This window comes from Hirundo rustica, chromosome 2 (genome assembly GCF_015227805.2).
Source record: "Hirundo rustica isolate bHirRus1 chromosome 2, bHirRus1.pri.v3, whole genome shotgun sequence".
NCBI lineage: Eukaryota > Metazoa > Chordata > Aves > Passeriformes > Hirundinidae > Hirundo > Hirundo rustica.
This window is the reverse complement of record NC_053451.1, coordinates 46646816-46672692: the sequence shown is the minus strand read 5'-3', so window position 1 is coordinate 46672692 and position 25877 is coordinate 46646816. Positions and strand designations below refer to the sequence as shown.

The 25877-nt window shown below is 40.4% G+C and overlaps 1 long non-coding RNA gene across 2 annotated transcripts; it reads left to right on the top strand.

Annotated features, from left to right (window-relative positions):
• Positions 1 to 7445: 7445 nt before the first annotated feature.
• On the top strand, positions 7446 to 25458 carry LOC120748121 (uncharacterized). 2 transcript variants are annotated; one of them, XR_005699307.2, is made up of 5 exons: positions 7455 to 7493; positions 8294 to 8454; positions 12407 to 12522; positions 23912 to 23947; positions 24941 to 25458. It is a non-coding gene; the product is annotated as an uncharacterized LOC120748121 (long non-coding RNA). The 2 variants fall into 2 exon arrangements; XR_005699304.2 differs by lacking the exon at positions 8294 to 8454 and having other exon boundaries at positions 7446 to 7493.
• Positions 25459 to 25877: the final 419 nt, after the last annotated feature.

The following is a 25877-nucleotide window of genomic DNA, read 5'->3' as shown; positions in this document are numbered from 1 at the left end:
ACTGAAAGTGAGACCATCTCCTGCCAGAGCTGGGTAAATAGCTCCAAAAGCCTTTTCAGCTATTGTCATAGGTGATCCTTAGGTTGCTTGTATCCCCAATCACCTGTTCTGCTTATGCTGGATATTGAGTTCTGTGCTTTTAAAACTAGATCCGAGAGCAAAGGGAGAGAGAAGGAGAAGTGTTGGAATTCTTTTCCGTGCTGTATTCAAAACACAGAGATAAGAGTGCAGCTCTCTCTGAGCTGGTGTCAGTGCTCTCCAAGGTCTCAGCTTTCGCTGAGAGAGTGAGAGAGAGAGGGGGGCAGGGAGTTTTCTTTGCTTTTTTTCACTGGTTTTCCTTGTTAGCTACGGCAAGAAAGGTTTTCCTGGACTGTGTCTTCTTCTTCTGGGACTGTTCAGTTTCTCTCTGGTCCAGGACATCAGAAGAATTGCCTGGGGGCCCCCCAAGCTGCACACTGGGCCCGGCACGCAGGACCTGAGCCCCAGAGAGACTGAACCACACCAACAGAAGGACTCTTTCTGAATTTGCCATCTCTTCAGAACAGCGAGAGGTTTTATTTGTTTAATATTATTCATTTTTCATGCTTGTGAATACTTTGCTTGTTAAATAAACAGTTTCTTTCCACTTTTCTCCGAGGGGATTTTTCTCCTGAACCTATTGGAGGAGGGTCTGCTGAAATCTGCTTTCCTAGAGGAGACCCCCTTTAGAGGTTTCCTCCCAAAATTTGCACTTAAACTGGAAAAGCTATGCTGTGCCTTCACTGCAGATTACAAGTAGGAGTGAAAAGGAACCACTCCATGCATCTTTCCTTATCACCGTGCAGGTTTATGGACATCTTGTATTGCTTGAAAGATGGCTGATGTGATTCTTAAGTGTTTTTTGGTTTGTTTGTTTTCTTTTTTACATTGCCTGGAAAATTTATGCTGCAGAGGACCCTCAAAGATTTGGTGGCTATTCAACACAAAGGTTGCGTTACAACCTCTGGCTCAGGAAGTCTTTAAATTGTGGTGCTGGGATGGAAAGACACAACAAGGGAATGTTCACCATAGGCATACTCTTGAGGACTTGAGGAACATGTGATAGTCTTTGTGTTCTAAAGAGGTTAAATTACACTTACACTCACTTGAAATCTCCATCAGACACGTAGAGCTGTGAAGCAGACAACTCTTTTAAGCATGAAATAAGTTACAGATTTACAATTTCCAAGAACTAACTGATAAAAATGGCCAAAAAGCCCCATACTGTAAAGAGCTGCTGTGCTGAGTGGCACTAGTAACTCTAGTTAAAATACTCAATCTGCAAAAGAGGTTGAGTAGGTCCTAGTGCTGTACATAGTTCTGACTCTCTTGGTAATTTATATGACTATCTTTTCCTCCACCTTAAGCATGTTTCTCTTTTATCATATTTTGAGCTGCCTATAAGAAGTAATAAAAGTCCAGATAGTGACTTAAATATCTTGTATGCATGAGAAACTTTGAAATAATCCTAAACATATATCTGCATCTTGAAGTACCTGAATGCCAATGAACATATGGCCGGAGCGCGCTAATATTGTCAGTTTCTCAGAACAGATATTTTGTTAACATATTACAAAAAGGATGCCTGTCAACTGGAACAGCTTTTTGTGGAAATAAAAGTAGCAGAGAAAGGATGGATGCAGTTGCAAAGTGGAAGATGTGACATAAACTCAGGCCTACAGTGCCCCAACTTTGGACAAAACAAAGCAGCGTTCACTGGGCAGCCGATACTTCTCTTGTTCTCTCCTTGTGCTGTGTCTAATATAGGGGATTATGATTGGTATCTGGGTCCTTACGTGGAATAGTAATACACACATTTAAAGGAAGGAGAGACAATAATAATAGAGCCTGTTGAGGCAATTTTTTTAGACCCTATTTTTTCTGTCTTGATGGGCATTATTTTCAACTGTGAAGTTGAAATAGTCCAATAGTTTGGACTATTTTCTTCACTCAGATTTTGTTCCTTTTTCCTCTAGAAAATTACTCCTCCTGCAGTAGCCTCAGTTTTTTCTTTCTTATTCCCTCCTCCCTCTTTCTCTCTTTTGTTGTTAGGGGGGTTTTGTTTGTTTGTTTATTTGTTTGTTTTGTTTGTTTTGTTTTGTTTTTTGGTTTGGTTTGGTTTGGTTTTGGTTTTGTGGGTTTTTGGGGGGATTTTTTGTGTTTTGTTTTGTTTGGTTTGGTTTTTTTGTTTGTTTTTGGTTTTGTTTTTATTTTTTGTTTTTGTTTGTTTTTTTTAGTTTTGTGTAGGTATTTTTTTCGATAGTGAATGGATTATTTAAGAATTTTTGTGTGCAGAGTTCACTGAGTTCCTATGTCATTGCACAGGAATATTTCCTGCTCACGCAGTAGTCACTGCATGTACAGAGATGCTGGTGTCATGGCTGTCTTCCTGAGGATTTATTTACTGTAGGAATACTTATTAAATTTAAATCTACCTTTGCTGCACATAACCTTTGCTGAGCATATTAGCTTGAAGCTTTCCCCTGTATGTATGATTTTATTTTTAATCAAGATTTTTAGTTTATTAAAAATAATGAAACAATGGGAGGCCGAGTGTTTGTTTCAGCATATGAACTTCCAAATATAAGCAGATTTGCTCTTCCATGCATATGATTTGATAATTTCTTAAAAAAAATCACATAAGTTCATATTGTCTTCTTGCAGAACATCTCCTAATCTTTTTGTTTAAATACTTTTCTGGTGTATGAGTTTTGCACACCTTTATAGTTCTTTGAACCTAAGCTATAAAAATATGTTCTTCTTGTGTAGTTATGTGGACCAATAGGTGGAATATTTCACAAGACAACATTTATCCCATGTATGAAATAAAAAAATGAATTTTTTCCCCTTTTTGTAATTTAAAATTGTTGCAGCAATTTTGTTGTAGCACAGGAAAGACCTGGATCTGTTGGAGAGAGTCCAGAAGAGGGCCACAAGAATGCTTTGAGCATTTTCTGAGCAAACTTCAGTGGACGACTCCAGCAGGCTGTAATTTAATGAGTCAAATCTATGTTTTACTTTTTTGTAAGATTCACCTTTTCACAGCAATGTGGTCAGAGACACATTTGTTCCAAAAGCAAAGGGAAAAGATCTGACTCATGCTGTTCATGCAGATGTATGACAGAGAAGAAACCAGCTCAGAGATCTGAGAGAAGATGCCAGATGTGGTGGGTTGTGACCATTTCACTTGCACTGCCTGTGCTGTAGGATCAGTCATGCCATTCACTTCCCATTGGTTTCTCCCTAAAACTTTCTCAAGATTCATTCTTTTCCTGGAAGAAAAAAGATATTTAATAAGTATTTGGTTGTCCCTCTAGAGCTTATTTCTAGCTTTTAATTAGGAAATTTATCAGGATCACTGTCCAGCATTCTAGGTACATTTTCCCTCAGCTGAGAAAAAGCTTGTGAGGTTAATTCACTTAGGAGAATTAACATGACAATTTGAATCCTTCTTCAAGCCACAATCAAAACTAATGTATTATCTTTTTTTCTTTTGTTAAATGGGGATAAAAAGAGCTTCCCCACTGACATTCATTTGTAGAATGCTTTGCTACGAGTGTGTGAGAGTGGATTATGTGTCAAGCCTGGTTTTAGTAAAACGCTGTAGAAACCATATTTCAGGCCATGTAAAGGGCTCCTGTAAGGTCACATCAAAGTATCTCAAACCACCAAGGATAAGGACAGCTATTTGGAGATTAAATGACAAATATGTCTATGGGTATTTCTTATTGCAGATGGTGCGGTCCTCCACCTATAAAATAGAAATAATAGACTCAAACCAAGATTAAAGTAATATTGTTTGTGTTCAAAATATTTGGATTTTACAGAAAACCATATGATAACATAAACTGCTCTCAGGTCACATTTTGGGGGGAAGGGAATGTGTAGAAAACCAAACACTGGCTAGATAGTTGGTGTTAGTCATGAGATTCATCTAATTTAATTTAAATCTCCTAAAAGTTCTGTGTCTAGGCTAGTCATCCAAGGCAGGACTCAACTAACCAGCTGTTAACTCCTACACTCTGCTATAAAGGGAACATGGGCTGACTATCACCAAATTGAACACCTACGCTGTAGACTTTCAAAGGCAGGTAAGGTAAATCTCAGCACTAGTCTTTTTATGCAATCAGTGGAAAGAGAGAACAACATTTTCAGGTAGCTTTCTTGGTGGCTTCTTACTTGTTCCTGTACGAAGCAAAGAGACTCAGAGTCCCCAGGCAGGTGCTAAGGAGAGCCCCTTCATTGCAAAAAGCAGGCCTTTTTAAGCAATTAGCTGCCTATCAGCTTACACAGTTCTAAGGCACAATAAGCCCAAGTCAACCAACCACCATGCACCACGATCTGGACATGTGGCAGTCACGCAGCACATCTCTCATGTCTCTCATGCCTCTCGCGTGTCTCCACCCCTATTCCTGCTGAGTCACTCCCCCATAGTTCCCTTCTACTTAGCCTAAGTAACAGGCCTGAGCCATGATTTTACAAGGGTAACAAGGCTCTCATTTTGTAAGGCTTTATGCAACATGTTTCCACCACTTTGGTTTGAGAAGAGGTTTTCTGTATTGAATGTGTTTTAATGGAACAACAAAAGGAACATCCCCAAAACAGAGGTAATTTCAAGTGAAACTTTGAAAAATTCATCTTTATAGACCCTACAGAACTAAAGTTTTCTTGGGAATGAATAAAGTCTACTTACTGAAACTTTAAAAAATTACTTTATCATGGAATTCAGGTTAGAAGGAACTTCAGGAGATTTCTAGTCTAAACTCTTACTCTAAGCGTAGTCAGCCAGGCTGGTTTGCTCATTTTTTTTCAACGTGATCTTGAGCATGTCCAAGGACAGAGATTGCATAACCTCTTCTCTAGTTGGCTGTCCTCATGATGGAAAATTGTTTTCTTACATCCAATTTGTAATTCCCGTGTTTAAATTTGTACCTATTGTCTGTCATTCTCTCACCATCCACCACTGTGAGAAAATCATATACATGCATATAAGGTTGCTGCCACCTGCCCACAAAGTCTTTCTTCTCCAAACTGAACAAGCAAGCCCCCTCACTTCAGTCTCTCCTAACAGGACAAGCACTCCTGCTCCTGAGCATCTTGGCAGCCTCAGTGAACTTCCTTCAGTTTCTTGGCATCTGTCCTGTATTGGGGACTCAAAGTTGGATGCAGTAGCCTATATAAAATGTAGTGGTGGATAAGTAAGGGGAAAAAAAAAAGCATCCTCAACTTCCTGGCTGTGCTGTTAATACAGCTCAGCTATGGGCCTTCTGTGCTGCCTAGTCACACTGCAGGCTCAGACCCAGCTCATTCTCTGCCTGAATGCCCAGACTGTTTTCTGCAGAGCTGACTCCCAGCCCGTCAGTCCCCAGCCAGTACCACTACTGGTGTCTTTCCTTTCCTGTTGCAAGACTTTTCATTTGTCCTCATTGTGTGTGTGGCCATTTCCTGTGTCCTCATTTCCTGTGTGGCCATTCGTCCAGACACTCTATGTCCCTCTGAATGGAATTCCTGCCCTTATTCATTTAAACTATTCCCACCAACCTCATGTAATTTAAAAACCTCATGATTATTATCCTCCTCACCTCCTCCAGGACATGGATAAAGCTTAGGGCTTTATAATTTTTTTTCAGGAAAATAAATTGCAGCTATGACTCCATTCCAGTTTTTGCCAGGAATCCAGTCCGGGTTTTTGCTCCAACCGGGTGAATCCATTCCAGTTTTTGCCAGGAATCCAGTCCGGGTTTTTGCTCCAACCAGCTGAATCCATTCCAGTTTTTGCCAGAAATCCAGTCCGGGTTTTCCCTCCAGCTGGGAGAATCCATTCCAGTTTTTGCCAGAAATCCAGTCCGGGTTTTTGCTCCAACCGGGTGAATCCATTCCAGTTTTTGCCAGAAATCCAGTCCGGGTTTTCCCTCCAGCTGGGAGAATCCATTCCAGTTTTTGCCAGGAATCCAGTCCGGGTTTTCGCTCCAACCGGGTGAATCCATCCGGGTTTTCCAGAGAAACAACGCAAACAAGAAAAATTAGATTAAGTGTTTTTCTAACAAATATAAATCTTATAAATTTTAATAGTGAGGCTGTAACATGCTTGAGGCCCGGATGGAAGATGAAAGTAGACAGAAGGTTTCAAGGAAAGGCAGCAGGGAAAAGTCTGTGGTGTTTGGTTTTTTTTGTTTTTTTTTTTTTTTTTAATTAGGAAAGCAGAAGAGATAAAATGTAATGCAAACATCTGCCCCAATATGCACTGGTTGTGTCTCTGTAATGACTGTCAGCAGTGTCCAAGCCACATAACAAACTTCCTAACTCAAACATCCCCAAGCACAGGAATCCATGATCTGACAACGAGAGAAATGAGAAATCTCAAGGCGCCAAGTTTATAAGTTATCAACTGTCCGATTTTAGTCAGGTGGCTCCGATAGCAGCCTATGGGGGCCTTAGGGGTGCCAGAAAAAAAGATGGCCACCCCACTGGAAGTGACTTTGCCCTTAATAAAGATGGTGACAGCTCAGGGCAGAAGTCCTGTGATGCCACTCCCAAGATGGCGGATTGGCATGACATGTCTGACCTTCCAAAGATGGTGGAAGAAAGGGTGGGAAAAATCAAGGTTCGTCTAGCCGACTGCCTGCACGCTATCCTGACCACGATGCAGCCCGGGCTCGATTTTCCGCGGCGTTTCGAGGTGCGGGGGGACGGGCTGGGGGCTCAGCGGTGCCGCGGGCGGGCGGGAGCCGGGCCTGCGCTGACAGGCAGCGGCGGGGTCGCCCAGATCGGCCGAGGTCCTGCTGCAGCCAGCGTGCCAGGAGTGATACCTGTGCCGTGTCGAGCGCCTGTCCCATCCCCTCCCCTCCCCGCCGCTCCCCGCCGTCCCCACTCATCCCTCCACTCCCACCCTGAGCCAGCTGGGAGCGGAGGGTGCTGTTCACGTCCCCAGGAGCTGCTGCCGCTGCCCATAGAGGACTCGCGGCAGCCTCGTGTCGTCTGTGCGTGCAAGGTTTGATCCGGCTTTGTAGCGGATGTGCTGCTACAGGCTGGGAGCGCTCGGTTTCCTGGGTGGGGAAATCTTTGAAGTAGCCAAGCTGAGCAGTTGCTGAGAGTTCCAAGCCGGGGGTCCCCGGCTATCATGGAGTTGAAGCAGTGGCTCCAGTCGATTTGTTAAGAGTGGCAGAAACGGGTTTTCGCCTGCAGGTGTGTTGGGGCTGTCCCAGGGTTCCGGCAGCGCCCCCTGCCGGCGGTCGGGCAGTGCTGCAGCTCCACCTGAGGCTCCAGGAGCTCCGGGGCGGGGACGCCGTGCACCTGTGCGGGGCGGGGCGGGGGGGGGGGGGCCCTGGGCGCACGGCCCAATCAGTGCAGTGAGTGCCTCTGCGCATCAGCCAATCACGAGCCAGGGGGTGTTTCTAAGGCTGGGTGGGAGTTGGTGTTTGTGGCCGTGCCTTTGGTGTGTGATGGTGGTCTCCTCCCTTGTGCTGTTTAACGAGGTAAGCGTGTGGTTTAACTCAGTTGTTTGAGCTGTGTTGGAGTCAATATGTTTGGGTGTGTGGTGTGATGCAGGGCCGATGTTGGGTGGCCCCAGCTGAAGCTGTGTTTGATGCTGGGGGGCTGTTGCCTCCCCCAGGAGGCAAGAGTTGCTGCAGTTTGGCTTTTTCCTGGTCATTATAGGGCTGAAGTGGTGCTTTTTGTATCTTCTTCATCAGCTTCTACCCTTGGTTTGGGTTTCCTGTGGCTCTGGTAGAGTACAGAGGGTTTTGCTCTCTGCTGAGCCAGATAATTTCTTTGGGAAGGTCCTTTATAGACCAGAATTATGTTGGCTCTTCAGGCTTCTACAGTGAAAGCCGTGGCTCCTACTTGCAGTGTGGAATTGAAGCCTGTTGGGCAAGGAACAGGAGACAGAGCCTTTCCTGCCCTAATTCCTCTAACCTGTACATTTTTGCTGCATCTGTGGTTCTGGCCAGGGTTGGTGTTTGGGGCGGGAGCTGTGAAATTTTGTCCCCTTTCCAGGTGGTGTTGCTGTATCCGTGCTTAGGGCAGGGTGCATTGGGGTGTTTTTGTTAATTCCGGCTCCTCCTGAGGGATGGAAGTTACAGACTGAAAAGCTTGCAGGGAAGGGTGACTCAGCACTGTGATGTGGTCACACAGTGGGGTGAATGATAGATAAAAGCATCACCCTGAGCAAGAGCATGTCAGGTCATAGTCTGGTTTAAGCCAGTGTTTCTGTGCTATTGTCTTTATTGTAATTTTCCTGTTAAATTGTATCTCTGACTTGGAATTTCTCACCAAGTGTTTGTGCAGAGTTCATTCCTCCTGCTGCTTTACCTTCAATCCAGCATGCTTGCCTGAAGGCCCTCAGGCAGCCCCTGGTTCTGTGCTCTGTGTTTGGCTGGTCAGCGTTCTTCTGCCAGGTGGTCCCCTCCTGCAGTTAATTACCTGCCTGGGTTAAAGGTGTGTGTCTTGTGTTCTGTGGAAGAATTTCCTGCAGTTTTCATTGTTTGTTTTCACTGAGCAAGATTGGGTTTTTCTTCTTGTGCTTTGTACTTAAGGATACATCCAAAGTGCCCTGTAGGTTCTTGGCACACAGTGGGAATTTGGTGTGCTTGTGTGCGTGGGATCTTGGGTCACACTTATGGAAGTGTAAAATCAGCGCTTGGATTGCTCAGGATATGTAATGGGAAATGTGTGTTAGGAGAAGTGACTGTGGCTAAGGACTGCTCTCCTGTAGCTCTGTGGCTTTGGCAGAGTGGTTGAAGGGTTTGTGAGAGCAGACCAGGGAATGGACAGATCCGCCCCAGGAGGTTGAGCTTTGCTTCTCTTTCCAGAAGGCTGAACCCAGTAGTGAATGTAAAGTCTGTAGCCAGAGTGAGTAGTAATAGTTGTCCTTTTTTCTCCCATCTCTTGAGGTGACTTGTAAGGGTAGGACAAGAGCTGAGGCAGAGCTTGTTGGGACCCTGAGAGAGAGGGAGAAGCAGCAAATGGAGTTGGAAAAGTATTGTCCTTTCTGTACCTGAGAAGCTGGACAAGACCATGAAATCAGACCCGTGGTCTTGCTGGGGAGTCCACGGTCCAAGGGAACTCCTGGATTGCTCCTGAAGCCCTGGCCAGGCTTCGGGCCCAATCCATGAGGAAGCCGAGCCCGGCTGTTGCCGCACTGGACGTTGTGTCAGCCTGTTGCTGGCACCCATTTGTCCGAGCTTGGCCCTGTCCTAGCACAGTCGGAAGCCTCTTTGCCTGCAGGTGGACGCACCCGTGGGAATTCCCGGTTGTGGGAGAGGCTCTCCAGTGCTTGGCTGGGACAGGGGGTTCCCAGCTCGCAGGCTGTGGCTCTGGAGGATGGTGCAGCCTTAGGCTGTGACAGGTGCTGTATCTTAATCACTGTAGGCAATTGGCCAAACCCAGGCACCCACGAAAGTTGTTCACTCGCTCTCTGCTGCTCCAGTTGGGCTAAGGTGAGGGGAGGAAAAAAAAAATTAATGAGGGGTTCATGAGTTAAGAACTGAGAGAAAAAACACTCTAAGGGCAAAATGGGTTCAAATTTAAAGGTGTAAAGTTAATTTATGATTAACAGAGTCAGAGAATGATAGTGTGAAGTAAATTAAGCCTTTAAACTGGATCTCAGCATCAAGCAAATCTAATTTTATAAGGTATGTCCAGACATGCCTATTTTTGCTTAGCACATATTTTTACTTCGTGTTTTCACCCAGGATTTTCATTGCATGGATTTTCACATTCAGGCATGTGAAAGCATAGCATCTTTCAAAACAATAGAACTTCCCAAAGAAGAAATTGCATTTTTTTCTGTGGAAGACAAAAATCTGGTATGAATTATGGCAGTTAATATCATAGAATGGCATAGGAGAGACAAAGGGTACACAAATACATAGGAAAAATTGATGACTACCACACTGCTTTTTTCTTCATCAAATCATACACTCAAATGGGAGTATTGGCACATTCCTGAGTAATTCTTCACCTCCTTAAAATTCTCTACTCTTGCGGATTTCCCGGGATTTCCCGCTATTTCCCGGCCTTTTCCGTGCTCTCACCTCGGTGGGGCTCAGGTGCTTGGTCCCCACTGAAAATATTTAATAGACAAAGCCAATTTGGCTTTGCTGGCCATGAGCTTCTGTGTAGTAAGCCATCTGCTTTTCTGGGGAATGGGAAAGAAAAGGAAGCAGGTCAGTTGTCAGTAGACAGAAGTTAAATAAAACTCAGTTTGATTAAGTAGAATGTCAAAATATAAGTTAATTGAGACCAAAGTAAATTAAAATCATTGCCTACTGTCACTTCTGAAACATTATGGCTTATCATTTATGCACACCATATCTGTGCAAGAGCACCCTCAATCCCTGCCTGCTAATAGCTGCACATTGTAATTTTTATTATTGCCGCAGGGGTTTGCTAAAACTCGCCCTTGGCAAAGCAGCGGAATTTCAACAAAATTATGTCTAATCACATTTCTTAACCTCAGTCAAAGATTAATTTGTCCTGTTCTGTTTATCATTGCAGAAGATAGAAATTTCATCCCTTAATTTTGCTTTCTTTTGTTCTCTTTCCTGATTCCAGAAGCAAATTACATTCTTTTTTAAAGAGAATTGAAAAACCTTTGTTTCCATTATAGTCAAGAAAAGTTGTTCACTCAGTTTCACAGAAGTCAAAATCTTCTCACAAGCTTCAAATAGGACCAATTTGTGGTTAGTTCTTTAAATTTTCTCTAAATCAATTTATCCTATTTTTTTCTCTTTTCTCTAAATTCTTTAGTCAAAGATGAGTTACGTTTCAACCAATCTCAGTTACAGAGAGCACATATTTTTCCCAAGCTGATCTCATCTCTCAGGACATTTTTACTTCACCAAGGAAATTCTCCCTTTTGTCAGTACAGAAAATACTACTCACCACTGCCCATCTTCTGCTTTACTTTTTTTGGAGCATCCAACACCTCTGAGGGGAATGGACTCCTGGCTCCGGGAATGTGGGTGGGTGGGAAGCGGCCGTGGTGGTCCTACAAGGCCTGTTGGTACCCACAGCTTCCCTGTCACCTTAATGTAACCCCAGCACAAAGTAAGCAATTGGCCACAAAAAGCAGCAGGTTTTCTTGGTGTTTGGTAAGCAGTTTTGATTTTATATCACTTTTTTTTTTTTTTTTAAATCGTGGATTTTTCAAAGCAGGGTGTTGTCGAAGGTGTACCATCTATTGGTCAGACAAAAAACAAAGGCAGAAGGAGTGCTGGTAATGGGGGTCTCCATTAATTAGGTCTGTTACTTTCAACACTGGAAAAATAGCGCTGTGTGTCAGTGCGGAGAAGGAGAAGGGGAATGCCTGGCGCTCCATTGTCCTGGTGAAGCTGGCACAGTGATAGAGGCCTGGAAATGGTGACTTGGCACCATGGCTGCGTCTGTCTGCAAAGCCCAGGGAACAGGAGGAAAACCACAGCCTTTGGCTGCTTCCTGCAGTGTTGATTTTCATGACTTTGAATTACTCTGAGTAACAGGTTTCAGGAAGAACTTTCTAGCAGCTAGGTGTTCAAAAGTATTTTTTGTACTGAAAATATGTGAGAAAGATGGTATGGGTTTTACGGGTAAAAATTCTGTAAAATAACAAGCTATTTTATGAACAATCTCACTGCTGTTATTCTGACTTCTCTTGTTCAGGTAGAATATTTCTTTTACAAGCAGCAAATGCATAACATGTTTGAGAATATATCTATGATGAATGACAGATTCAAACCCCACTTCTGATTTAAAAGATCAACACCACACTGGGTACTGAACATTGTGGTTTTCTGCTCTTAAAGTCTTCTGGCATGCAGCAGCATATATCTGTATATACAGTGAAATATGAACAAGAATACATATAATTACTTGTATTCATAAACAATCAACCTCTATGTTATTCATATGGCTGAGGCTTTAAAAGCAAGACAACTTGTGAATACCTTTTATTTCTTAAGCTGAATGCAGTTGTGTTTGACTGGTGTATGTTTTGCCATCTCTTGACTCTCTTTGTACTTTTCATGCAAAGAGTGAGAACAGCCAGGCAAGAAGTTGTGTGTTTGAAATGCACAGATTTGTATTCTCTCTATCTCAGTATGGTATTTCTGCTTCTGCCTGAGTGGGATGCTCAGTTTGAGAGACAGGTGGAGACTAAATGGGATTGAAGAGACTTAGGAGTGTTTAATATATATCTACAGCTATTTGCTTGGCAAAGATGATGACGTTCAATTGCATGCTAATTCTTTTGCAAAGCCAATAGAAGAGCAGATTTTTTTTTTTTTCCTTACAGAAACTGACTTAGAAGTCTAGCAGTGTAGACTGATGTTCTGGGTTTTGCCTTTTTTTTTTTAAAAAAACCTGATATCACGTAAAACCTATGTTACTGTGACCTTATTCTCCTTCACAGTTAAATGCAAGAGTAGAGAATTTTAAGGAGGTGAAGGATTACTCAGGAATGTGCCAATACTCCCATTTGAGTGTATGATTTGATGAAGAAAAAAGTAAAGCAGAAGATGGGCAGTGGTGAGTAGTATTTTCTGTACTGACAAAAGGGAGAATTTCCTTGGTGAAGTAAAAATGTCCTGAGAGATGAGATCAGCTTGGGAAAAATATGTGCTCTCTGTAACTGAGATTGGTTGAAACATAACTCATCTTTGACTAAAGAATTTAGAGAAAAGAGAAAAAAATAGGATAAATTGATTTAGAGAAAATTTAAAGAACTAACCACAAATTGGTCCTATTTGAAGCTCGTGAGAAGATTTTGACTTCTGTGAAACTGAGTGAACAGCTTTTCTTGACTATAATGGAAACAAAGGTTTTTCAATTCTCTTTGAAAAAAGAATGTAATTTGCTTCTGGAATCAGGAAAGAGAACAAAAGAAAGCAAAATTAAGGGATGAAATTTCTATCTTCTGCAATGATAAACAGAACAGGACAAATTAATCTTTGACTGAGGTTAAGAAATGTGATTAGACATAATTTTGTTGAAATTCCGCTGCTTTGCCAAGGGCAAGTTTTAGCAACCCCCTGAGGCAATAATAAAAATTACAATGTGCAGCTATTGCAGGCAGGGATTGAGGGTGCTCTTGCACAGATATGGTGTGCATAAATGATAAGCCATAATGTTTCAGAAGTGACAGTAGGCAATGATTTTAATTTACTTTGGTCTCAATTAACTTATATTTTGACATTCTACTTAATCAAACTGAGTTTTATTTAACTTCTGTCTACTGACAACTGACCTGCTTCCTTTTCTTTCCCATTCCCCAGAAAAGCAGATGGCTTACTACACAGAAGCTCATGGCCAGCAAAGCCAAATTGGCTTTGTCTATTAAATATTTTCAGAGGGAAGCAGTTACTGCTTAGCATATCAAAGACAAAGAAATAATATTCTTTCTAAATAAGGAATTCAACAATAACTGCAGCCCTCTTGTTATAACAGTGCATACGGTCCCATATAAATCCTTACTCTGTACCCAGCAACTGTGATGTCAATACCTTGATTCCATTAAGAAAGATGAGAGATGATCAGGGTTGAAACAAATGAGGCAATTATGGTCTAGCAAATAACCCCATACTTGCCTGTAAGTCTTCAAGACAAGGATTGTCTTTTTGTTCTTGTACAGCATCTAGCACAAAGGGATTCTGTGCCATGACTAAATCTCTAAACACTACTGCAATAGAAATAATTATAAACCATACTGAGGAGGATTATTTGTGTTTTGGAAAAGGCTATCAGTTAATTGTTCGTCTAAATATATTAAAATTCCCTTCTCTCTTCTTTGTAATTTTTCTAATGATGTCAAGGTAAGCTTACAAAGGCTGCTTGTGAAACTGCTTGTAAGTGATCACTGAGAATAAGAGTATTTCTTATAATACACCCAAAATGCAAGCAGTTATTTGATGCTGGAAGCTGGACAGTTTGTTTGATGTAGTGCAGTGATTCATTACCACTATCTCTACAAGAGTGAGGCTTCTATTATCCAAAACAACTTAAATATTTGAATCATTGACTTTATTACTCTTGGTTTTGCTGGCTTTCCTTTTTCGGTTGGTTGTTTTGTTTATTTATTTATTTTTTAAATTAATGGTACAAAATATTTGATATTCAGCTCGAGTTTAATAATTAGAAAATATAATGGCTGATACCTTAGCTTTTGCAGCTTTTCAGTCACTAGACATTTCTCAGCTTGCCCAGCTGAAATCACTTTCAGCTAATTGAAGATTTTCTCACTCCATTTACCTGTTAAATCCTGGCATATGGGCATATGGGTCTTCCTAGTCAAACTGATCCTCAGAGGAAGTGAGCAGTGAAAATAAAAAGAAATAAAAAGAAAAAATTATTTTTGTTTGAAAGAAAAAGAAAATCAGGTTCAAATGAGGTGAAGACAATTCAGTGCTTAAATTGTAAATGCTGGAACTGTCCTCCGCTTGTCAGAAGAAGAGAGTTTGATGGAAACAAAGAAGGAGCTTCCTCACACTACCTGGCAGTGCTGGGAAGGAACACTCCTCTGTGGAAAAGAACAGCATAGTCACATGAGGTAACTGATTAACCCTTGGATAACCATGTCTCTGTAATTGCCAAACTACAGTTGGTTGTACTGCTACTCAACGGCTGCCGAAATATTGCTTGGACAGCATTAAACATAGTACTAATTATAGCCTGGAGTTCCTTTTGAGAGTGGTTTGTTTTTGTGGGTTTTTTGGTGTGTTTTTTTGTTTGGTTGGTGGGTGTTTTGTTTTTGTTTTTATTTTGTTTTGGTTTTGTTTTTATTTTGTTTTGTTTTTGTTTTTCTTTCCATTTCATTTAGAGAAGTTAGGGAAATTAAAATCACATGGACATCTCTAGGAAGATCTCGTATGTCAAATACATTCTTTCTGGCCAAAGGAAATCTTGTAGCTGCAGCTTCTTAGCTACCTGGGATTGACTTAGACAAGGCTTCTTGTGAAAAGGAATACCCATCATACATTATCAGAGTTTTCCTACTAACTAATTAACCAAACCGCTCTGTTTGTTTGGGGACAGTGTTGCTATACCTTGCTTCAGTAGAACTGCAAGTTCTGCATGTGAGTTCTGCTTTTGCTGCCTCTTACAGTAACTTCATTGTGCTGCAGGAAGCTCGTGCCTCATTGTTTCTCCCTGGTAACAGAAGTAACTTCCTCACTCATTTGAAATTAGTTTAGGTTTGGGGTGATGTTTTCAGTCTATAAGATTGGGAAATGTGTCCCTCCTAAGGTAGAGAACCGTGTGAGAGCCTCAATGATTTTAGTGCTTGTTTGTTTCAGTGCTGTTAATTAAAAAAAAAAGACACAGTGGGAATTGTAAAAATTATTTCAGAGGCAACTGAAACCTAACTTTATCAGTCTTATTCTCATATTTTCTCTACTATCCTTATGTGCCTTATTCAAGGATGACAGAACTGTGCTTTGAGTAGATACAGAAGCTGCAGGAAAGGAGGTTGCTTGCATTAGTGACCCTATTATTAGACTGAATTTCATTAGCATGTATTGTGGATCCTGAATAGAACTGAATATATTTTCATGTTTTTCTTATCTTATGGTGAAGATGTGTATCTTGGTGAAATTTTCAGTTTTAGTTTACTTCAGATATAAGATTTTAAAACAAATTTCTGTAAAGATGTTGAAATACTATTGGTGACGTACATGCGTCCCATTCATCAACTCCCCATTCAAGAATAAGATTTATTATGCCAGGGCTGGGCTGTTTTGAATAAAATCACACTTTAATTAAATAGTTTCTGGTAGTTCAAAGTAGAGATCCTGAGTGTACCATCTGTTACAATATCTGTATATAAAAATTATGCTCACTGATTACACTGCACCAGTTGGGTGGGGGATGGCATTAGAACTGAAATAGATTTAATAAACTTAGAAAAACTGAAACATTTAAGATAAGAAAAGCTTTAGTATAAGAAACTAGAAACTAGTATGAATAATAACAAAATTGTTTCTCCCTTGTAAAAGTCTGGTTTTTTAGTATTGTCTAAAAGGTATCTTTCAGCAAGCTTGGTAATACAAGTCCCCACAGAAGACTGACAGTGTGGGATGTCTCCTGACCTCTGCAGTGGTCTGGGGTGAACAATTTAAGAATGAATATTCATTATGTTTTTGTTACCTTCTGGCATATTTTGTTACACTGTCCATATGAATCCCCAAATTGGGTTAATCATCTGAAAGGGGTTTAATTATCTGAAAATTAATTAAGAGCTCTCTAGTCATGCATGTACTGTATGTTTTCTCTGGACTTAATTTACTGATAGAAACAGGCCTATTAGGATAATTACTAGATTCTGTAAGGAAAGAAGTTATAAACAACATTTTCCTGATGCAAAAGACTCATGAAATTATACTGCACTATGTAACTTCACAGCTTAAATTCAGGTAACCATTTTGCTTGGAGAGAAAGAGAAGCATATGGTACATATTTGGCAGCAGATGTACCAGTGACATGGTGATTTTATCAATAAAAATGTAGGCTGCTAGGAAAACTAGGTACCTCAAAGGAATAGATAGTATCTGAGGAGAAATGGCTTTGAGAATTTAAGAGATGCCCAAAATTTGAACTAATAGCCTTAAACACTTAATGGGAAGAAAGAAAAAAAGCCATACAGAAAGTTCTCTTGTTTCTGTAGTAAATACACAGATAAAAGCCTTCAGTTCAGAGAAAGAAGACTGAGGAGTTAGGAATTGTGTCAGTGATGTTAGCATGGTAGAAAGGACTCAGTCCAGATACTGGGCTTGGGCTTCCCTTCCTCTGTGTCAGCAACACAGCTCAGGAGTCTGCTGTGCCAGAACAAGGTTGCACGGTTACTGTTTGATTCCTCATCTCTCAACTTTAAAAAATTCTCTTTTTGCTATATTCCTACTCTTTAAAATAGGAACCAGAGGAGGTGCATGAAGGTGCATGATGTCTTTGATGTCTTTATCTCTGTCTCTCTCTCTTTTTTTTTTTTTTGGTTACTTTATCCTTCAGAGAGGTAGTGATACTCTATTGAGTCATCATTGTGGTTTAGACTGATTTTGAAGACATGTGTAGCATGGACCTCTGTATGCAGAGTTTATGGAGTAAATGATACTGGTAGTGTGTTGCTACCTCTTGTTTAGCAGCTTTTAAAACATGGGATGCTTATTAATGTCAAAAACATTTGTATTACTGGTCAGGAAATCTAGTATCATCTCCAAGTCCTATAACTTGGAGCTTTCTGGTTGTTACAGATGTTTTGACCTTGAGCTTTTCTCCTTTTTTTAACTCTTTCTTAAGTCTTTCCATTCTGGGCAAATATGCCCTTTTATTCTTTGGGTGTTTGACTCCATCTGCTACCTTCACCCTGTTCCTGTAAGTCCTCATTTTTCTCATTGTTCTATGCTCAAATCCAGCTTTTCCTAGTTCAACAAGAAAGATGAGCTGCAAGAATACAGGAGAGCATGTCCTCACTTCTTTGCAACCACAAAATCCTATGCCTGGGGCCAGGCTATCAATCCACTAACCCTGAATTTCAAATCTATGTCCCAAAAAAAGTTGCTAGAGATTCTTAATGAGAGCTCTTGAGAAGACTGTAACATTTGCCATGGTCACAGTTTGGGGGAAAAAAAAAAAAAAAAAAAAGATGAACTGTTTTGATAAAAACTTCCTACCAAAAATTTCAGCTGAAGACAAGCCTCCTGTGTGGGAGCTCCCTGCCTCAGCAGCTGACCATGTGGCAAACCCTGAAGCCCTGGAAACAGCCTCCCAGTATAGGCAGTATCACAGGCACCACTTCTAGCTGCCAGCTTCATTGCTCCTGCCTATGGTAAAAAGTTATTTCTGACATTCTATCAGGTGCAGCCAAGTGGAGGGAACTTCTGTAGGGTAAAGGATGTTCATATGAGAACTCTGTCCTTTGGTACTGGAATTGAAATGTCTCAGAGCAGTGTTAGTCAGAGAACACTTAACTTCAAGCAGTGCTGGGAAGTGTGCAGCCCTCTATGAGCAAAAATAATTTCATGGGTCATTGTTTTGTTTTACAAAAGGTTGAGATGAAAAAAGGCATTTCTAGGCACCTGAAATAGACAATTTGGAAATCTGATGTGTCTTAACCTGAACTCTCAGGACTATTAATTCGAGCCAAGCTGTGCCACATAATGATGTTGGCTATTCCCTGTGGTGTGACACCGCAAAAGACAGTGATCACGTGAGTGTAGCACTTTGAAGCAATTATGACCTGTATTGAAAATTGTTGAAGCTTAACTAATTATCTAGAGAAAATTCAAAAGGAGAAAGCTCCTCCTTCAACTCTACATTCCTTTCCTTCCTAGTGAAATCATGGGTGCTTGAATCAATGGAAGTTTTGCTACTGATTTCTGCAAATCCAGAGAATAATCATGAGTACTTACTGCCTTCTACTTCTTTTCATCTGGCTGGAAAATTATATTTTGCAGTAATTCTTTGATAAGGCAATGAAAACTTCAGTTTCCGTTACTCTTCAAGTACCATGGGAATTTCTTCTGTGTAACTATTATATCTTGGCATTTGTGGGGTTGACGTTGATGTCTTTCCTGAATTTCAAAGCAGGTGAAGAAACTTAAGGGTGGCTTTTTTCTTCTGATTGCAGTAGGGTGAAAGCCAGATGACATTTTCACTCACTGTCTTGGAGTCTAACATTGCATATTTTTCTTTCTTCCACTTTTCTGCATGATATAAAAGTGATTTAGAAATTGCCAAGTGGAAAAAAACTGCCCTGGAGATTTTTCTTGCAAATAAAATTGGAATAATTTTCTTCGAAATCTCCTGGTTTATCATGGGCAGTGACTACACAGTACACTAACTAGCGGCAAATGGAATATTTTTTCCCCATAAATACTTGAAAAACAAATTATGATTTTCATTTGCCTGGTGACAACTCCTTTGCTCTCAACTGTTTATATCAATAGGAAGATTTAAACCTTTGGGGCAGATCATAAACAATTTTCAGATTATGTGTTCAGCTGTGGTTTTTACTATTCGAATCTGTGTTAAAATGTTAGGGAGGAAAGTTGTACTGTTTTAGTGCTGAAGTTTCAATAACAAGTAACTGAAAGGTATTTTATCCATTTATTACAGAGATAGAAGTATATTTATAAGTATAGAAGCAGATTTATAAGTAATCTTAATTAAAAGTAACTTTAGAAAAAAAAATCCTTTGTAAATATTTTAAAAGGAAAACAAAAGAGGAAAATTCAGAGAAATAATGTTCATTTTTACCTGACTAAAATCTGATTGTCCTTTCCTCAAGTGTTTTCAACACCTAACACAGAGTAATGTGTGCTGATAGAAGCTGTTACTCTTTTATAAAAGAAAACGAAGACACATGCACTAATCATCTTCAAACCATCAAGTTTATACCTGAGCGGCTAAACACATTTTGTTTGCTCCAATACTGCCCCAGAAGAATTTTCAGCGCCGTGAGCCCCACTGAGTGGTGCTAGTTCATGCACACACTTCTGGATGGCATGACTGGATTTCTCCTCCACTCAGTTTTTGTATAATGAGGTGTTGCCCTGAATGGAGGTTTTCTATCACCTACAGCTGCTATATTGCATACAACAGAGCTGTGCTTCAGCACTAGAGGTTTCTCATCCAGTCTTTAGCATCCTGGCTAATTTGAAATACAAAGCTGGCATGCATAAATGGGTTTAAGATACACTAAATTACAATTGGTTGAACAAAATTAGTTTAGATTAAGACATACATTATTCAAAGCTTTTTGTTTTTAAAAACTTTATACAAACTATTTTGGCACATTTTCTGTTCAATGTCATGCTTCACACCGGCACAGGGATGAGCAGAGGGGTGTTGAGCGCCTCTCCAGAGCCAGCATACCACTGGCACACATGGTCAGGGTGATAGGGGTGGGAGCAGGGCCCCAGCTGCCTGCTGACCCCACTCCTTTGAAGCTTGGAGCTGCATCCTGCTTACCCTGACCTCAGGAAGGGATCTGACAGATCTCCATGCTGGGTGGCTTGGGGAAAAGTCTGCACATCCCTCATCCTTCACCAGGGAGGAGCTGGGCATGCCATGCTGTAGGACATTCAGGAAAACTACTTGTCTTTTGAAAGCTGGAACTTAGCTACACGTTAGCTTGGAAAATATGCCTAGAGCTACAAAGCTCTTGGTGATTTATTTAACACATTATTGGTGGTAGACTGCCTGCTCAGCTTGTTATGAAAATGTTCCCTTGCATGCAGAGCCCATCAAGGTCATGTGAACAGTCTGATGTGAGTAGATGTGACCAGAGTTCATATCACATTTGCTGCTGGCCCCTCTGCCCACTCTGAAACGTGGCAAAGCAGAATATGCAAAAGAAAAATCCATTGCAGGAATGGGAGTATGCAGCATTACCTAGACACAGCACACCTGTTGTCAATGAAGAAACCTGTATGGCAGAATGTAGAGTGCCACAATCACTTTCCCCTAGGAGTTTTGATTTTATAAAACAGAATGTACTAAGAGGGGTGGTGGTGCTCTTTCCCATGCACCTTTGTACCTTTGACCATGAAGCTTGTACACCACAGACAAATACAAGTTGGTAAATGTTAAATGGCAACCTTTAAAATTGTTGGCACTTTTCTATCTCCTTTCTTGTGACTGAAGTACTTTTCATATCAGAAAAGCTCACAAGAGTGTTAAATTCAACTTCTTTAAAGGCTAATAAAGCAAGCACTTGCTTGCTTGGTTCTAGTGCCTGTCAGATCAGCTTCAGCATTACTGTGGAAATAGATTAGCACTGCTACAGTAACTAATTCTTTCAGCTCATTGGTAGATTATTAGGTACGCTGTGTATAAAAAAATTACCTGCTCACTGCAATAAGAGATCTGAACCTGGGATCATTAGATAATACTATGTACAGGCTGACATCCCATCTTACTGTAAACTAACACTCTCTTGGAAGAAGACTGTACCTTGCAACAGAGCTTTCCATCAGTTCTCTTCCCAGCCTTGGATGCATGGATCTTCTGTCCCAGGATATGACATATACCTTACCCAGAATGCCAAAGTAAGATTGTGGAAATTAAATGAAACCAGAAATAAGCAGCAGAATTAATTCACATAATGAATTGATTTAAAAAAAGCCCCAGAAACCACCAGTGAAATGTATGGAAAAAAATATATATGTATGTATGTGTGCATATATATATATATATATATAAGAAAAGCCAGTTTGATCTCTCAGACTTAAGTGAGGTATCAAAAATGTCTTGAGGAATCAGCAAGGGAAGTAAAATTCTTAAGTTGAGTGTGTAGTAAAACTCATGGACTCAGTAGAAGAACTAATTGGTTTTCTTTCCTCCATTCAATATCCTTTATTAAGAGCTCGCTGTTCTGTAAGCAGTAATTACTGAGTTCAGTTCCCACGGAGCATAAAATATTATCACTATGTTTCTGCTAACATTCTCTTCAGCTCCCTTGCTACCAACTGTCCTTTTCCTTGATTCAATGACTAATTCAATTACACTAAAGTCAGTGCAATGATTCATGCTCTCGGTTTGGTTTGGAGATTTAGAGCTGAAAAAGGGGTTATGTGCTTGAGAGTCCCTAAGTTTTTTTTTTTCAGCTTTGTCAATCAGAGCGGCATTTATACACAGTTTTGTGTATATCCTTGGAACCTTGCAAACTACAAGAAGATTGCATTACAAATACAAAGAATCGTAGATTCAAAAGAATGGTGTATGCCCACTGAAATTACTGAGACCACACTCTTGCTCTGAGTCTTGTTTCAGTAGCTTTATTTTTGCTTAAACACCATAAAGTAGCTTGTATGTAGACCTGATATGGTAGCTGGGAGGTTGCAGCATCAAGTCTGGCTTGCAGTGAATGAACCTTAATTATACAAAGTCAGGAATGGCTTAACAAAAACCAATCATTGCTTTCTCTCTTCCTCTTTCTGCCCTCCCTGGCTTTGCTGGTTCCATTGTTTATTGGTGTCTATTACAGTCCAGTCTGCCTGTGACTGGTACAGATAAGCTGGGCTGCTGGATCACAGGCAGGGAGCCATAGATAGGGGGTGAAGAACAACTCTGCTATTGTCCCTTTGCTAGAAATTAATTATAGTGATATAAAAGAAAAAAAAAACTTTTCATCAGTTTTAATGTTCAGTGATCTACATGATAGCTTTAAACTTAAGAAGATTCAGCAATTACAATGAATTATAAATTCTGATTGGAATCTTCTGTATTTATAATTCTAAAACATATGTAAGGTTAGTCTAGTCCTTAATGGTAAAGAAATGCGGTGTTAATGTCAAAATTATTAAAACTGGGGGAAAAAAAAAAAAAAAAGTAGCAGACTAGCTAAGGTCCTATACTGTATTCAGTGAGACATTCCCTGAAGGGCAGAAGCTGTATTTAGATGTATCAGATGATTTCATGCCTTCTTTATTAAAGCTCCAAGGTATATTTGATATTCTTAGGTTAGGTTATTTTCTTAATTTTCACTATGTGGGATAAAAATCAACATTAATTTGCATAGTGCTGAGTTAAAGCCAGATAAAAATCCTGCTTTGTTTCTTCAGTTAGTGCAAGTGTAAAGCTGAGAGGGGCTGTTCATAATTGGGGGCTTATTGGTCTGATGGCAACATCTGTACCAGTGAATGGACTGGGACAAGGCTCCCTGTCTGCAGGGCAGTTAGTGAGACTCAGCTTGCATTCCTGCAAGTAAGTTCTCCAGTCCCCTTCCCAAGCCTGGACATCTTCATCCACAGTGCTTATTGGGCATTATTCCTCGGCAGTAATGCTTATTGGACATTATTCCTTATGTCTCAACTTGGTATGGTTAAAGTGGGAGCAAGCTTAGACCAAAATCATACCCCTTAACTTGCTGGTTTTGTGCATGGCAGCGCAGCTTCAAAGGTGTTTTAATCAGAGGGTTGAAATGTAAGCTTCTTGCATAGAAGAGGAAGAAGAAGAAAACAATAAATGTAAACATTTTAGATGATTTTCAGAATGTGAAAATGCTATCCTGTTAATACATTCTTCTAGTCTAATAATAAATACCAGCACTTTTATTTATTATCAGATAGAGTAAAGGAAATGTCAGTGTCTAGTGAACAGCTACACACTATCCAATGTTATTCACTCGGTTTAATTCTTGCTGACTTTTTGAGTTGGAAATAAGAGAACAGGTAATGTCATTGTTTGCAAAAGTCCACTTAAATGGGCCTTTTTTTTCATTTTTTCATTCCTTTTCCAAAAAATACCCAAAGCCCCCAAGTCATCCTGCAAAAATGCATAGTCTAAAATAGTTGAATGGATGACCTGACTAAGCTCACAGAACGGATATATGATTATAAATTGTCTAGATAATTTGGCATCGTTATTTGTTGTTGAGAACTTGACCTAAGACAAATTGTATCTTAGGTCCAGGCAAACTAGGGCACAATTGCTGAAACTTCAACTGTGTGACATTTGTCTAATCCATGATGAAAATGCCAGTGACTGATCTCAGCAATATTGTTTTACCCATTGTGTGCTGACTTCAGCATTCCTATATGGGACCTCTTCAGGCATTGATGCTTACATCTCATTTGTCTTCAAGCCTCCTATTCTTCAGGAAAATGTTTGTTAAATGTGAAATAATCTCTCTGGATAAGTAATAAATAATCTGATTTCTTTGGTCTCCTAAAGCAAACCTTGACAAAGAGAAAAATCAGTCACTGGCAGCAGATGGGATGTTGTCTAGTATTTCTCTGCTTTCTCTTTTTTCTGTGATTAAGTTGTATGTAGACCTCTTGAATATACAGTTTTCCATATAAAAAGCTGCTATTAATGCCATGAAGAGATTTTCAGGGATTAGCAAGTGCTGCCTGCAACTTTCTGCATTATTTAATACACTGTTCCTATTTCAGTACATTGACTAGCTTCTTTTGTCTCTTTGCAGACATTCTCCATGAAAGCCTTGAGTACTCCTGACTTGGTAAGAAGAGTAATTTTTTTCCCATGTGATACTTATCCTATTGATTTTAACAGAAGCACACTTTTACTGAGCTTGCAGATATGCAGAATGTGTCTCAAGAGCAGTGAATTTGCTCAGCCTTGGCATCTTCATTCTTAAGAGCCTTTTCAAAATGTAAATTAGAGACCAAGCCAACAGAATCAGAAATTTTAGAGCACATGCTAATTGCAGAAATCTGAGATGGTTGCTCTGAATGGTAGGTTGTCAGTCAGGCTTGCATTAATGTGAACTCTGAGGATTTGTATTGCTAGCTTAGAGTAACTCAAGAAGACGCACGAATCTTTTCTCTCACAGGGACAGCAGAGCAAACTCCCAACTCTATCCACTTGCCCCTGAAGCTCTTTTAATTATAGTGATCTTGTTAGCATAATTCAACAACTTTAAAAATTAATTCAATGCAGATCAGTTAGAAACTGAAATGGGTGTTTCTCACTTTGCAAAATTACAGCATTACACAGTGATCTAAATTACTGGGAAGCTATGGGGCAATCCAAGTGTTTTTAGGCTTTTTCAGATTACAGGATTTTTTAATCAACAAATTCTCATATAAACAAATAAACAAACTAACCAACACCCCAAAATGGTGCAGGTTATATTTGCTTTTTAAGCTGTAGGGTTTTAATAAATATATTTATATGGAGGCATGGGGGATGCTTCCTGAACAAGTAATAACTCTTCAGTTAAAGAAAGTTCATCTTTTAGATAAATTAAATGTGTTCAGAGTGTTGCATTTGAAGCACTAGTTTTTTGGAGTTCACTAGAAGGGGAAACGTAGTCTGATAGAAGAGTAAATGAGTGGAGAGATGTGGTGCTGTATTCAATGCTTCCAACAGGCAGGGAAATCACTCGGCAGAGGTCTTTGTACTTCTGTCCTACAGTGTGGTTCAAGAAACCCAGGATGTCATGTCTTTACAGTGACGGGAGTGTCTGAAGGATTCTTTGTCTGTCCTACAGGTGGAAGCAGCAGGAGCTGTGGTGCTGCAGGGCTGGCTCTTGCTGAGGCAGTCCAGTGTTCTCACAGACCAGTACACATGCCAAACTCACAGCCTTGCTTGCAAGTTTTCAAGGCTGACTTGCTGCTTTTGAATATATTGCATTATTATCATGACAAGGAGGTTTAAAGAACTGTGTATTGACATAAAGACAAACACAGGGTGTTCTTACCAGCTGATGGAAGAGTGGAGAGTTGTAGTGCAACTGGTTTGCCTTTGCAAGAAACAGAGGTGTGAAAATTTCTGGGAAAGTTACAATGGTGGGCAACAGCAGGGGAAATTCCAGGCCTGATTCACAGCAGGCTGCCGACTGCCAAAATGCTCTCAGCATCCTTGCCATGGTCTTTGAAGAATTATAAAACCAAGAACAAGATAAATCCGTCTGACTTAAATACAGGGAATGGCTCAAACAGGTTTGGGAATTCTGCTCTCTGTCTCTGTAGGATTATAATAAACCTTTCTACTAAATTTCTTTCTTAAGCCTGTCTCTTGTGATGAAGACAAAGAACACAGTGGTTGGTAGCACAACAGGCATCATATGTCTGTAATGATGACTTACACAAGCTCTGGGAAACAACAATACAAAACATCTACTGATGGAGGGAAGAAGGGGATCTCTCACATCCAGCAGATGTACTAAATAGTTTCACTGTCTTGTACCAGGAATATCTTCACAGAGTTAGGTTCTGTGACAGGAATTCCGTCACCAGCTCAGTGAGTTTCTTTGTGTGAGGCTATAGTGTAAGGTCTTCCAAAACTAATTTGGCCAAAATGTAAGCCATATGAGTTTTATCTTTATTGTGTCTTGCCCTCCCTGAAACTTCTAAGTACCAGCATGTGATTGTACTTCATCACAGCAGTGGTACATGCAAGACTTTGTGCCCTGGAATGAGAGCTGG